This window comes from Crotalus tigris, unplaced genomic scaffold, assembly GCF_016545835.1.
Source record: "Crotalus tigris isolate CLP2741 ecotype Arizona unplaced genomic scaffold, ASM1654583v1 scf7180000017739.2905288, whole genome shotgun sequence".
NCBI lineage: Eukaryota > Metazoa > Chordata > Lepidosauria > Squamata > Viperidae > Crotalus > Crotalus tigris.
In genome coordinates this window covers 999,718-1,011,837 of record NW_024096605.1, presented here as the reverse complement: position 1 = coordinate 1,011,837, position 12,120 = coordinate 999,718, and the positions used below count along the sequence as shown (strand labels likewise).

The 12,120-nt window shown below is 40.7% G+C and overlaps 1 protein-coding gene across 4 annotated transcripts in view; it reads right to left on the bottom strand.

The window, feature by feature from the left end:
* Nucleotides 1-12,120, bottom strand: part of RWDD3 (RWD domain containing 3) — a 295,791-nt gene that overhangs the window by 214,420 nt on the left and 69,251 nt on the right. Inside the window, exon 5 of one of the 4 annotated variants that reach the window (XM_039339787.1) lies at nt 4,686-5,198. The exons of 2 other annotated variants lie outside the window; for them this stretch is intronic. The gene's annotated coding sequence lies outside the window, so the exon portion shown is untranslated. Of the gene's footprint in view, nt 1-4,685; nt 5,199-6,783; nt 7,816-12,120 lie in introns of those variants that run through there. One more of the 4 variants, XM_039339791.1, reaches the window with a different exon arrangement.

The following is a 12,120-nucleotide window of genomic DNA, read 5'->3' as shown; positions in this document are numbered from 1 at the left end:
GTGTTCTGAATGGTTAGGGGCTTGGCTGTGCTCTGATTGGCTGGGGGAGTGTTCTGTTTGGTTGTGCTCAGGTTAGTCTGAGTTGCAGAGGGGTTTAAGATTTTGGGCTGCCTTGCTATTTTTTGGCTTCGCGTTCGTGGTCGTGCCTCCTCTTCATGGAGGGTGTCAGTTTGCTTCATGTATGGATTGGAGGGGTTTAAAGTGGCTAATGATGCAGCTGTGGTCTGGCTTCTGGTTTGTGGTCGTGCCTCATCATCGGTGTGGCTTTGGGTTTGTTTTTTGCGTGGATGTGTGGTGGTGACATCCTGTGTGGTTTTTGTGAGTGTGGGTCTGGTATCATTTTTTGTGTTAGGGAGTCGTTTGTCAATAAGGGCGGGTTTCCAAATGGCTGGTAGGCGGGAGGTATCATCTCGCTTGTTCATGCTGTGTGGGCGTTTTTCTATCTCGATGGCTTCTCTGATTATTCTGTTATTAAAATGTTCACTTTTGGCAATGGTTCTGGTATTTTTAAAGTCAATTTCATGTCCTGTGGCTTTAAGGTGTTGGACCAGGGAAGATGTTGGTTCCTCTTTTTTGACTGAGTTCTTATGTTCTTCAATGCGTGCACTTATTCTTCTGTTGGTTTGTCCGATGTATGTGGTGGGACAAGTGGTGCATGGGATTTCGTATACTCCTTGATTTTCTAACTCAATTTTATCTTTGGGGTTTCTAAGGATGGTGGATATTTTTCTGTTTGTGCAGAATGCTGTTTTGATGTTGTGTTTATGGAGGATCTTACTGATTCTGTCATTGCCAACCTCTACATGGAACACTTTGAAACCCAAGCTCTAGAAAAATCGGATCACAAACCCAAACTCTGGCTCAGATACGTAGACGACACCTTCATAATCTGGCCACATGGGAAAGAAAAACTGGACAACTTCCTCACACACCTCAACAGCCTACACCCCAAAATACAGTTCACCATGGAAACAGAAGCTAACAACCAACTTCCCTTCCTGGATGTCTTAGTCTACAAGAAATCCAATGGCTCCCTAGGACACACCATCTACCAGAAGAAAACACACACAAACCGCTATCTGCACGCTCTCTCACACCACCACCCAGCACAGATCAACTCTGTAGCCAAGACACTCATCTCCAGAACAAAACGCTTAGCTGACGAACAACACCTAAAACCCGAACTACACACTCTCACCAATGTACTAACATCCAATGGATTCCATAGAAATAAGATTACAAACCTAATCCAAAAAGAAACCCCCACTAAAATCCAAGACAAAGAACAAGAAAACGGCAAAGCCCTCCTCCCATACATAAAAGGCACCACAGACAGAATCACCACCACACATCCACATACATATATATATATATGTTTTCTGAGGTTTTCGCGGGTATTTGTATGTAGGTCTTTGGTTGTTCGGGTTTTCTCCCGCGTAAAATTGGAAGTGTCTTGGCAACGTTTCGACGAAGTCTCATTCGTCATCTTCAGGCTGGTGCTTTCAGCTTCATGCTTTGAGCAGCAAAGCACGAAGCTGAAAGCACCAGCCTGAAGATGACGAATGAGACTTCGTCGAAACGTTGCCAAGACTCACCGATCACCAAGCTTTCGTCAGATACTTCTGACATCGTCAGGGTTAATGCTGGTCTGTGGGAGAGTGCCTTTATAGGTGAGCCGTCATTTGCACACGGCTCCTAGATCTTGTCGTAGGTCCTAATTGATTTAACTGCTTTTTAATTACGGCTTCCATACTGATGACTCCTCTTTTCTTGCTTTTACTGCTTGTGGGTGTGTCATTAGTCCCCTCTACCTCCCACTGCCTTGAATTAGGGAGGTTCTTTCCTCCCCTTTTTTGGTCATTCATATCTCTAAGTTGTTCCCTCTTCACACCTCTGTGTCTCCTACCTTCCTCCTTCTTCTGATCTTTACTTGCTCCCCAATTGTCATCCCTCATTCTATGGGGGAGCACTCTCAGCCTTTCTCCCCATCCCTTGCTTTCCATTTCCCTCTCTTTGGCTGCATAAACTCCGTTTCTGTCATTGCCATTCCGTCTGACATCTACTTGCTCTTTCACCCCATTGTCAATGCTCTCGGACTCCATGTCAGACTGAATCCCTTGAATATCTCCTTCCTCCTCACATAAGCCCTCGTGTGCCCTCCTTTTTTGAGTATGTATGCCTGGTTCCTTTATATCCCTCCCTCCATCAACACAGTGATTTTTTTTACAGTTTTTATCACATTCTACCCTTATTTGCATTTCCCCCGCATTCACACTGCTCTCGATCTCTATATCCTCTCGGGCATTCCGATTGGCGCTCTGTTGTTTCCGTTGATGGACTGTTATCACAGGGCAAGCCGGTCCCATCCTCCTTCTTTCCTGATGCTGCTGGATCATCGTTGTTTTGGGTTTTGGGGGGTCGGGAATGATTGTTTGTTGGCTAATTGCCTCTTTCTCATCATGCAACCGTTCTCTCACTGTCCGGGAGCGTGTGCATGGTCCTGGAGCAGGGGGGGAGGAGTCCCTCAATCGTTGATTACTCTCCTGAATGTCCATGGGCCCTTGCTGTTGTTGTGGGGGGTGAAAATTCATCCCCTCCATAACTTCTTCCCTAGGGTTACGTGATACTGTCGCAGGGTATCTCCTTAAGGGTGGGTGGTCTCGCCTGCTCCATGCTCTTAAAGTTAGATGTGCCGGGCACAAATCGATGTGCCGGTTGACAGAGTCCCCGTCACAGAGCCATGCCTCTTTTAGTAACCGGCCCTCTTTTGTGTTGTCACCGGACAGGATGCATACATTATCAAAGTCAAAGCAATGTCCAGAATCCGCCATGTGCGCCCATACTTGGGAGTGCTGTTCCCCCCTTTTCACCGCTAATTTATGCTCATGGACCCTAGTCTTCATTCTTTTTGAAGTCTCTCCAACATAATTAACGGGGCAATCTTTGCAGTTGATTTTATATATGATTGCCGATTTTTCAGTGTTGGGGAGCGGGTCTTTTGGGCGCATCACTTTGGATCTTAAAGTTTGAACAGGTCTGTGAGCCACCCTCACTTTATGGGGGGCTAACAACCTGGCTGTTGCTTCTGAAACATTGCTGATGTATGGAAGGGTGACACGGGTTATCTGTGATGGGAGTTCCTTCTTATCCAAGCTCATCCGGGGTTTGGGTGGTATACTACAGCGTCTGATGAACCTGGTAGGGTAACCATTGTGTCTGCATATTTGGAAGAGATGGTTTCTTTCTTCCCTTTTAGCTTTGGCTGTGCTGCAATGGGAGTCTATTCGTCTAAATAGCGTTCTTATGCAGCTAACTTTGTGGGTCATAGGATGGTTACTAGCATAATGCAGAATTCTGTCTGTATGCGTAGGTTTTCGGTATACCTTCGTGCTCAGGGTCCCATCTGGCTGGCGGTGGACCATTACGTCCAAGAACGCCAGTCTCCCCTGGCTCTCCTCCTCCTCCGTGAACTGAATGTCAGGGTATACCGAGTTGAGTATGCCCACAAAGTTAGCTTTATGCTCCCTTTTAATGACCACGAATGTGTCGTCAACGTAGCAGGCCCAGAATTTAGGTTGGTATTGGGCCATCGCTACGTGCTCTAGTTGTTGCAGCACAGCCTCTGCTATGACGCTAGAGATTGGGGACCCCATGGGTGTTCCTTTGACCTGTTCATACGTGGTACCTTGAAATGTAAAAAAGGTTTTTAAGCACACCTCTAAAAGGTCCACTAGATCGTTAATTCGGAGGGAGTCCTGTAGCTGTTGTCCCAGGCCCTTCTGGTTCAAGCGGTCCTTTATTACCATGACCGCGAGATCCTGTGGGATAGAGGTGAAGAGCGACATAACGTCAAACGACACCATTAGCTCATCATCCTCTATCCTTAGCTGAAAACACCAGCCTGAAGATGACGAATGGGACTTCGTCGAAATGTCGCCAAGACACTTCCAATTTTACGTGGGAGAAAACCCGAACAACCAAAGACCTACATACAAATACCCGCGAAAACCTCAGAAAACATATATATATATATATATATATATATATATATATATATATATATATGCCTACCAGACACTGCGCCAGCATGTATTATCATGCAGGAGGACTGAAAGGATGAATCAACAATCACTCCTCCTCCCCGGCATGAGCAGGGAGGCAGAGGATCTTAATCTCTCACAAACCAACACATTGGTGCAGCAGGAGGTGACGAGGAGGCACACTGGATCCATGGTCATCGGGACAGGGCACTTGACCAATGAGGACAGCGATGCCAGCACAATGGAGGAGCAACCAGCTGAAACGGCAGCATCGCAGGTGGAAGAGTCACACGAGCAGCGAGACAATCGCTCCCGGCAGGCGGGGGAAGTGGAGAGAGGCAGAGCACCAAAACTTAACAGACGTCAGCCACTCTGACGGAAATAGGATGCAATTAATTGTGGGAGGGTGAGGCCGAAGTGACCCGTCACACACTCATTAGCTAAACTGTTAGCTTCACAGAAACTATAAGAACATGCTTCCCATTCCTGGCTTACACTCTGATGATGTCAGCAGGTGCTGACGAAAGCTCAGTTTTATAAATTTTTAGTCTTAGTGATCCGTGTTTCTAGTTTTATCATGAATATACCAGAGACTCGCATTTTTGTGTGTGTGAATATTTCTAAGAGATGAAACTAGCCAAACTAAGTATTCCTAAAACAACTTTGACAAAAGGAAATTTATTTAAAGAAATGGATAGAGAGGTTAGGAAAATCCTCAGCTATGTCCCATTGGAAGAGAATCAGCAAAGAGACTGTGCACTTACTTGGAGTACAAAGGCAGGAAGGAATGCAAAAATTAGCAATCTCACAGACCAAGAGCAGACAAAAAGTAAATCCTTAATTTTCTATCCACACCCCACTGTGATGAAGCCGCAGTGTCACTGGTCACAATTCCAGCAGATCAGCGTTCATGAATTCATAGATAATTGTATGTACTGTGTTATGAAATTCTACAAAATCCAGTGCAGAGCAGACAAGCAAGAATCAAAGAATAATATTCTGAATAGAAAAAGAATATGACGAATTAGCTGCCTTACTCATTTAAGAAAAGGTGTAAAAAGAAAAATGGACCAGCCAATCCTATAATCATTTTTGTCCCTTCCATAATATAGCTGTGATTGGTTCAATATCCTTATATGCCAAGGTATTTTCAGCAGCCTGGAACAAAAGAGAGGAAGGTAAATATATTTAGAGCCATATGAACAAGATACTGTTTTGAGATGAGCTAGATTTTTTTTTAGAATCACTTTTTGGCAATGATTCTTCCCCCTCAAACTTTGCATTAAAAACACAAGGGCTTGCATTGTCATTCTCAAAATCACTGGCTGCTTTTCATAGCTTCTGTTCCCCAAAGAAAATAATTTCAATAGTGCCCTTGATGGATATGGCATTCTTGGCCTGTCATCCATTACCTGCTGGGGTTGCATTTGGCTTCAGTTTCCACTGACGCCAGCAACTCATGAAATGGCTGCATTTTGCACCATCTCTTTCATAAGCCACTTTAATTAAAATGTTTCAGGAAGAGGAAAAGCACAGTGCATTAAATGCGTGTCTAGACAGTCATTCCCCCTCCCATTGCTGTTTTCTCACCGAAATGCTAGACAAGAAATGGGAGAAGTAAAATCACAAAGAAGAGAAGGAAAGCAGCTCAAATTTTTAGGTATTAGTTGCTTTTCTGGATGAGTATCAATTCTATTAGCCTAATTTCTATCTGGAATAGGAGGAATAGCACATCTGATTGGTAGCTTTTGGGATTCTAAATCACTGAAAATCTCCTTCTGATGCCATATGTACATATTATATAGAGATAACTATTTGCATAGAAAAAGCACTGGTAAAGGCAAGGCTAATGTATGGGTGAGGGATGATGATGATGATAGATAGATAGATAGATAGATAGATAGATAGATAGATAGATAGATAGATAGATAGATAGATAGACAGACAGACAGACAGACAGACATTCCCTCCCACCCATCCCGCCCGCCCACCCCCCATGTACTAATACCTGCTAAAGGCAAAATAAATGTAGTTCACAGAACTGGCAAAAAAACTATAAAACTGTTTAAAAGTTCTACAAAAGATCCAATGCACTTTTGATCAAAAAAATGTACCAAGCACAAGAAAAACAAACACAGAGCAGATCACCCAATATATGGCGACAAGTGCAAAGAAAAGCAACTCTCAATAGAGTATTTGTTAATTCCCTGAATTTGATAGGAAGGACAGACTTGGACTTCCCTGCTCTTCGCAAATATATTTAGTTTGCCTTCCACAAATGCCACCTAACCAGAATCTTGTTGGTATATCTGTAATAGGTGGATATCTCATTCATTCATTTTCATTCATTCATTCATTCATCCATCCATCCATCTTTGAGTCTAAATGAGAAAAACGTTTAGGCAGTGACCATCTGAAACCAGTTCTCCTGTTCCATCTGTTGGGGATTCCACAGGTTTCTGGCTGAGGAAGGTCCAGAAGAAACTTTGGGAACTTCATTGGAAGTTATTGATTGATCAAATTTATTGATTTGTTTGTTAAATCTCTTGGCAGCCCATTTGATCAAGGCTACTTGGCTTACAGTAAAACGGAAGAAAATGAAAGGAGTTGCAAACAGAAATAAAAAAAACTATAAACAATGAAAAAGAACACAAGAATACATCAATAGGATAACCAAAAAGATGGACGGATGGAGGAGAAGGCAAGGGGGGGGGGTGGCGTCTGTAATCAATCCAGCAGCCATCTACAGTGTGGAACCTGCCCTTTTGGACCTTAGGCTGATTGGCAGAGCCAGTCTTTAGACTCACGTTCTTCTGATATGGTCTAAAGCAGGATTTCTCAACTTTTACAACATGGCTGGGTGGGGAATTCTTGGAGTTGTAGTCCACTTGTCTTAAAGTTACCAAGTTTGAGAAGCCCAGATCTAAAGAAAATTGAAGCTGTAAACAGCAAGTTTGGACTTCTGAGTGCCCAAGTCACACCAACAGCCTGGCACTGGACTAGGTTATCACATAACCATAAAGGCTGAGTATTGTGCAATATGTCTTCTGGGATGTGAAACCGGCCCCTTCCTAAACTGAAACCAAGCCCTGCAAAGACTGTTTTATTTGAGAGCACACTGTGACATAAAGATTAAATGATTTTTATTAGTATCGACCCACAAAAAAATCCCAGGTCAGAAACTGTATTTTCAGTTCTCAAGAATTGAGACAGGGTTCACTGTCAGGATAATCTATGCTTTATTTTAACCATGTTCTTATATAAGCCACAATTTACAGGTTCACACAAAGCCTGTGTGAATTTACCTTCCTTTAAATCTGAATCAAAGAATCTCTTCCCTCCTGGAATCTCATTGCCTACATTTAGAAGACTGCCCCTAACCTCTACCATCCCCCAAAGGCCTTTCCCCAGCAGAACATAAAAGACGATGTTTGTTTTGAAAATAAAATTACAACCTATATGTGATTCATAAATATTTGCACTGTGTAATTGTTTCAGAAAATAAATTGGCAAGGCAAACCACACAAAAACGTTGCTTTGCCAACTGCTTCCTCCTCACCACCCTTCACAAAGCAAGAAGCTTCAGAATTTTAATTAGTTGCACACAAAGCATCTGTGAGGTCTGGTCAGTTGACAAAAATGGGTATGTGTGAGGGAGAGAAAACGAGAGAGCGAGAAACACTGTATTTGTTAAGATTAACTTCTCGTCCATGGCTGCCTCTCTGTTGGATTTTATTACCCACTTTTCTCCATCTTCTCAACTGAATGAATATACCTGTTAGTAAAAAAAAAAAGGGGGGGGAAACCTGGGTGACAGTTTTATAGGAAAGTTGCATTTTCATTTGTATTTATGTAATGCTGCGGTGAGATGTAATGTGTTATTCTTTAAAGAGGCTGGGTTCGCAGAGAGTTGCCTGAGCAAAGGGGTAATAAAACTGGAAATCTGCTATCAAAATATCCGGCTTTCATTAAAGAATGCTTTAAATGGCTGGAATTTGCCAGGGGGGTGGATCAATTACTTCTACTTAACCAGCTTCATTTAACAAATCCACTCACACAGAAAGAAGCGAGCCAGCTTTAGGCCAGCATTTGACTGTATGGAAAAAAAAAATAAGCAAGTCTCCTATGAAGAGAAGGACGAGGGGTGACATGATAGCAGCGTTCCAATATCTCAGGGGCTGCCACAAAGAAGAGTGAGTCAAGCTATTTTCCAAGGCGCCTGAAGGCAAGACAAAAAGCAACAGATGGAAACTCATCAAGGAGAGAAGCAACCTAGAACTAAGGAGAAATTTTCTGACAGTTAGAACAATTAATCAGTGGAACAACCTGCCTCCAGAAGTTGTGAACATTCCAGCACTAGGTTTCTAAGAAGAGATTAGACAACCACTTATCTGAAATGGAATAGGGTTTCCTGCCTGAACAGGGGGTTGGACTAGAAGACCTCCAAGGTCTTTTCCAACCCTGTTTTTCTGTATTATTCTGTAAGATGTGCTTGGTTCCTGGCTTTGCTGTAGACTTTCCTCATTTTGTTTTCTTTCATTACTTCTCAATCTTCCCTACAATTTATGGCTTTACTGACCACATCCCGCCTCTTTCAAGTTTGCAGCTCCATATGCTTAAAAGACCAGTCCTGCTCATGTGAGATCATTTTTTCTTCCTAAGTTCAGATGAGAGGATCCATTCTCACAGGAGGATCTAAGAAATAAATACTGTGTTGTACCTCATTGTTTATTTTATTGTTATTGTTCTGCTGCTGAGTAACTTTACTGCTTAATTCAGGGGCCACTGGGGTTTTTTGTTTTTTTTTTGTTCGTTTGTTTTTTTTGTTTTGTTTTGTTTTGTTTTTTTTGCAGCTGGGGGTTTCTCTTTGAAGGTTGATGTTTTTGGCATTCCTGGGGGCTGCAGGTGGTGTTGTTACCACTGAAAAGACCTAAAATTTTAGCCATTAGGCATTAATTTCATTTGGGGGGGGCAGGACTATTACTGAATAGACTGTGCCCATATCACTTGACTAAAATTCTCCCTGGAAACACAGGACAGTGGGTCAAATTTTTATCATGCTAGATTTTTATGTACAAAAACACTGAAAGTTGGCACCAATGATTATGGACAGCTACAACATGAATGCTATTTGGAAAGATGGATGGTAACAAATGCTGGCAAATAAAGTAATACATTTGAGTAATGGTTATAAAGTATTAGACTTGGACCATACGACCCATGTTCAAATCTCCACACAATCACAATCTTGGGACATCCCTTCTTTAAGCACATCTAACTAACAAAAAGTGTTACAGGGATAAAATAGATGAAATTCTCATGGAATTTGCCTGTGTTCATCAGTCAATGATATTTTTCTGTCAGAAACACAGTTACAATTGCCCGTATAACACAATAAAGGTAATCCTTGCTTGACAAGCACTCATTTAGCAACTGTTCGAAATTGGTAAATTACAGATATTTAAATGTGGACTTGATCCAACGGCTCTTCCAAATGAGGATGCTATTAGTAAAGTATTCTGTAAGATGAACTGTATACTTCTTCTCTCCAACTTTTATGTAGTGACAAGTTACTCAAAAAGGCCCCCAATTCTGAGATACCAACCTGAATGAAGCCGTTGCTTAGCAACATCTCTTTTTATGTGTTCAGATTATATTTTTAAAATCCACTGCACACTGGATATGAATAGAAGCCAAACTGAGGGACTCTTAATTTTTTTTTCTATTGCTATTGAAGACTTATCTAACCAAGTGCATAGATATATACACAGGTTTGACATTAAATTTTTAAAATTTGATGGCTTCTTGTTTTACCCACCCTTCAGCAAAACCTCAGTTGTTGTTTCTTATGGGCAATAATCTCTCTGCACTATCAAATCTTATTTATTCCTCACGAGATTTGAGAACAAGCGTTTGCCAGTTTGCTAATGAAATGTTATTTCATTCGACATAACAATTAGTTGTTTTTTTTCAAAGATAATTTTTATTAAATTTTTAAAATTTTACAAAAAGAAAAACAAACATCTTACTTGTACATCCTCCTCTGCTTTAATCATTCCTTCCTCCTGAAAATCCAATCGTATGTCAAAACAATACTAAAGAAAGTCTAATGTTTCAGTAGACATGGAGTATGAAACATAGTGTCCTCCCAACATTTAAGACCAGTGTTTCTCAACTTGGACACTTTAAGATGTGTGGACAGCACAATGGATGGGAAATTCTGGGAGCTGAAGTCAACAAATCTTAAATTGGCCAAACTGAGAAACATTGTTTTAGGTTAAAACTCAAAATTTCTTGCAATTAGTACAATGAATTTGGAGGCCACCAAGTCTCCTCTTCCCGAAAAGAATGTTTAGTGACAGAGAAGGACATGTAGTTTGAGCTGGACAGCAGTGAGGTAACAACAGAAGCTGAAAACAGACATAATATCAAAAAGGTTTTTCAATCGCTGATATTAGTGCATCTGGATCCTCAATGTAGCAACCTGCAAGATGTTTCAACTTAAACCATGCTTGCATCTCATTCATTCCACGATAACAGCAATGAAATTTGTATATAGTATGCAACAAAGATGGAAGGACTTACAAATACCTACAATGAAGGAATAGATGGTGAAGCTAATGGAATTGGCAGAGATGGCAAAATTGACAGCTTCAATTAAAGAAAAGTCTTTGATCAATCTGATCTATACTTGGAACCACTTGTGGACTTTTTGTGAGACAGTGAAAGTAATGAAACTTTGATTTTGGGGATTTGATTATTAGAATTATGTGGGATTATAGAAATAATGTAGACTATTGTTAACTTTATAGTATTGAGTTTCCTGTATTTTTTTATCTATATCTGTATCAAAGAAAGTTGAAAGTTATTATTTTTCCTATTCTTTTTTCCTTGCTTTTTTTTCTTTCTGCATTTTTATCTTGCTTTTTCTTTTTCTTCTGGCTCATTTATCTTTTATTCTTTTTTATTTAATAAAGTTACTTTTTAAAAAGAAAAGAAAAGAAAAAAAAGGTACAATATTGAATGCTCCCAATTCTCATGATGTTGCGCTAGTCCTGCGCCTTAACCTTCAACTGAAGCATCTACACACAATATCAGAAGTAATTATGACTCCCTGTGGGATGGTTCTACAATCCTAATTGAATCATTGCTTATATTTCTTTTTCCACCAATCCTCTTAACCTTTCTGACATTCTATAATGACACTGAGATATGGGCTTAGTATTTCCAGGGTCAATCTTATGCTCAACTAAAGTTGTGGCTCCTGATTGGCTAGTGAATTAAATTCTGCTATTAGGTCTTGTAAATCTAGTTTTGGTGTATTTCGTATAATCCTGGGTTCCCCTCTGTTCTTTGCCTTAATACATTAGCATGGTACAACTTTGGTTTGTGTTTCCTTACATCAATGTTGTAATTAATAGTGGTCCCAGTTTGGCAATTACCTTGCATAGTCTCTACCATTTGCTTTTTAATTTGCATTCTGCATTAGGAAATAATAAGACTTCTTCTAGTGCCTTGAAACTTTTCTCTCTGTCACTTTAATCACAGCCACTTTTGAGCTTTTTCTGAACCAACTGCTTATTTCTCTAATTTTTCCTTAATAATATGTAAAATTTCCCTGGATCATGTTCCATAGAAAAGCTCAGATATACTGAACCCAGCGAATGGCTGAGTAACCCCTCTGCATGCAAAATAACAGGTTGGACAACCCACACATCCTAACACATAGGAACCTCAACTGTGCATTTTTAAGCATATTTTAGCCTCTGGTTTAATTGTTCTGTAGCTCCTCCTGTCTGTAAGTGATAAGGGCAAGTATAAATTCCCACTATGTCTAAGGTCTCTTATAAATGTTTGAATAAAGAAGACTGAAAATGTGACCCTTGATCTGACAAAATTCTCGCGGGATATTCGTACTCTACCAAAGACCTTAGTTAGCTTTGTAGCCATCATTTTCACTCTTCTATTCCTTAGAGCTACTGCTTCTGGATATGGTGTTGCATAATCATAGATTACTAAGATATATTGATGGTCTTTTGTAAGTCTTGAGATAAAGTACCTTGAATATTTATAGTAATTG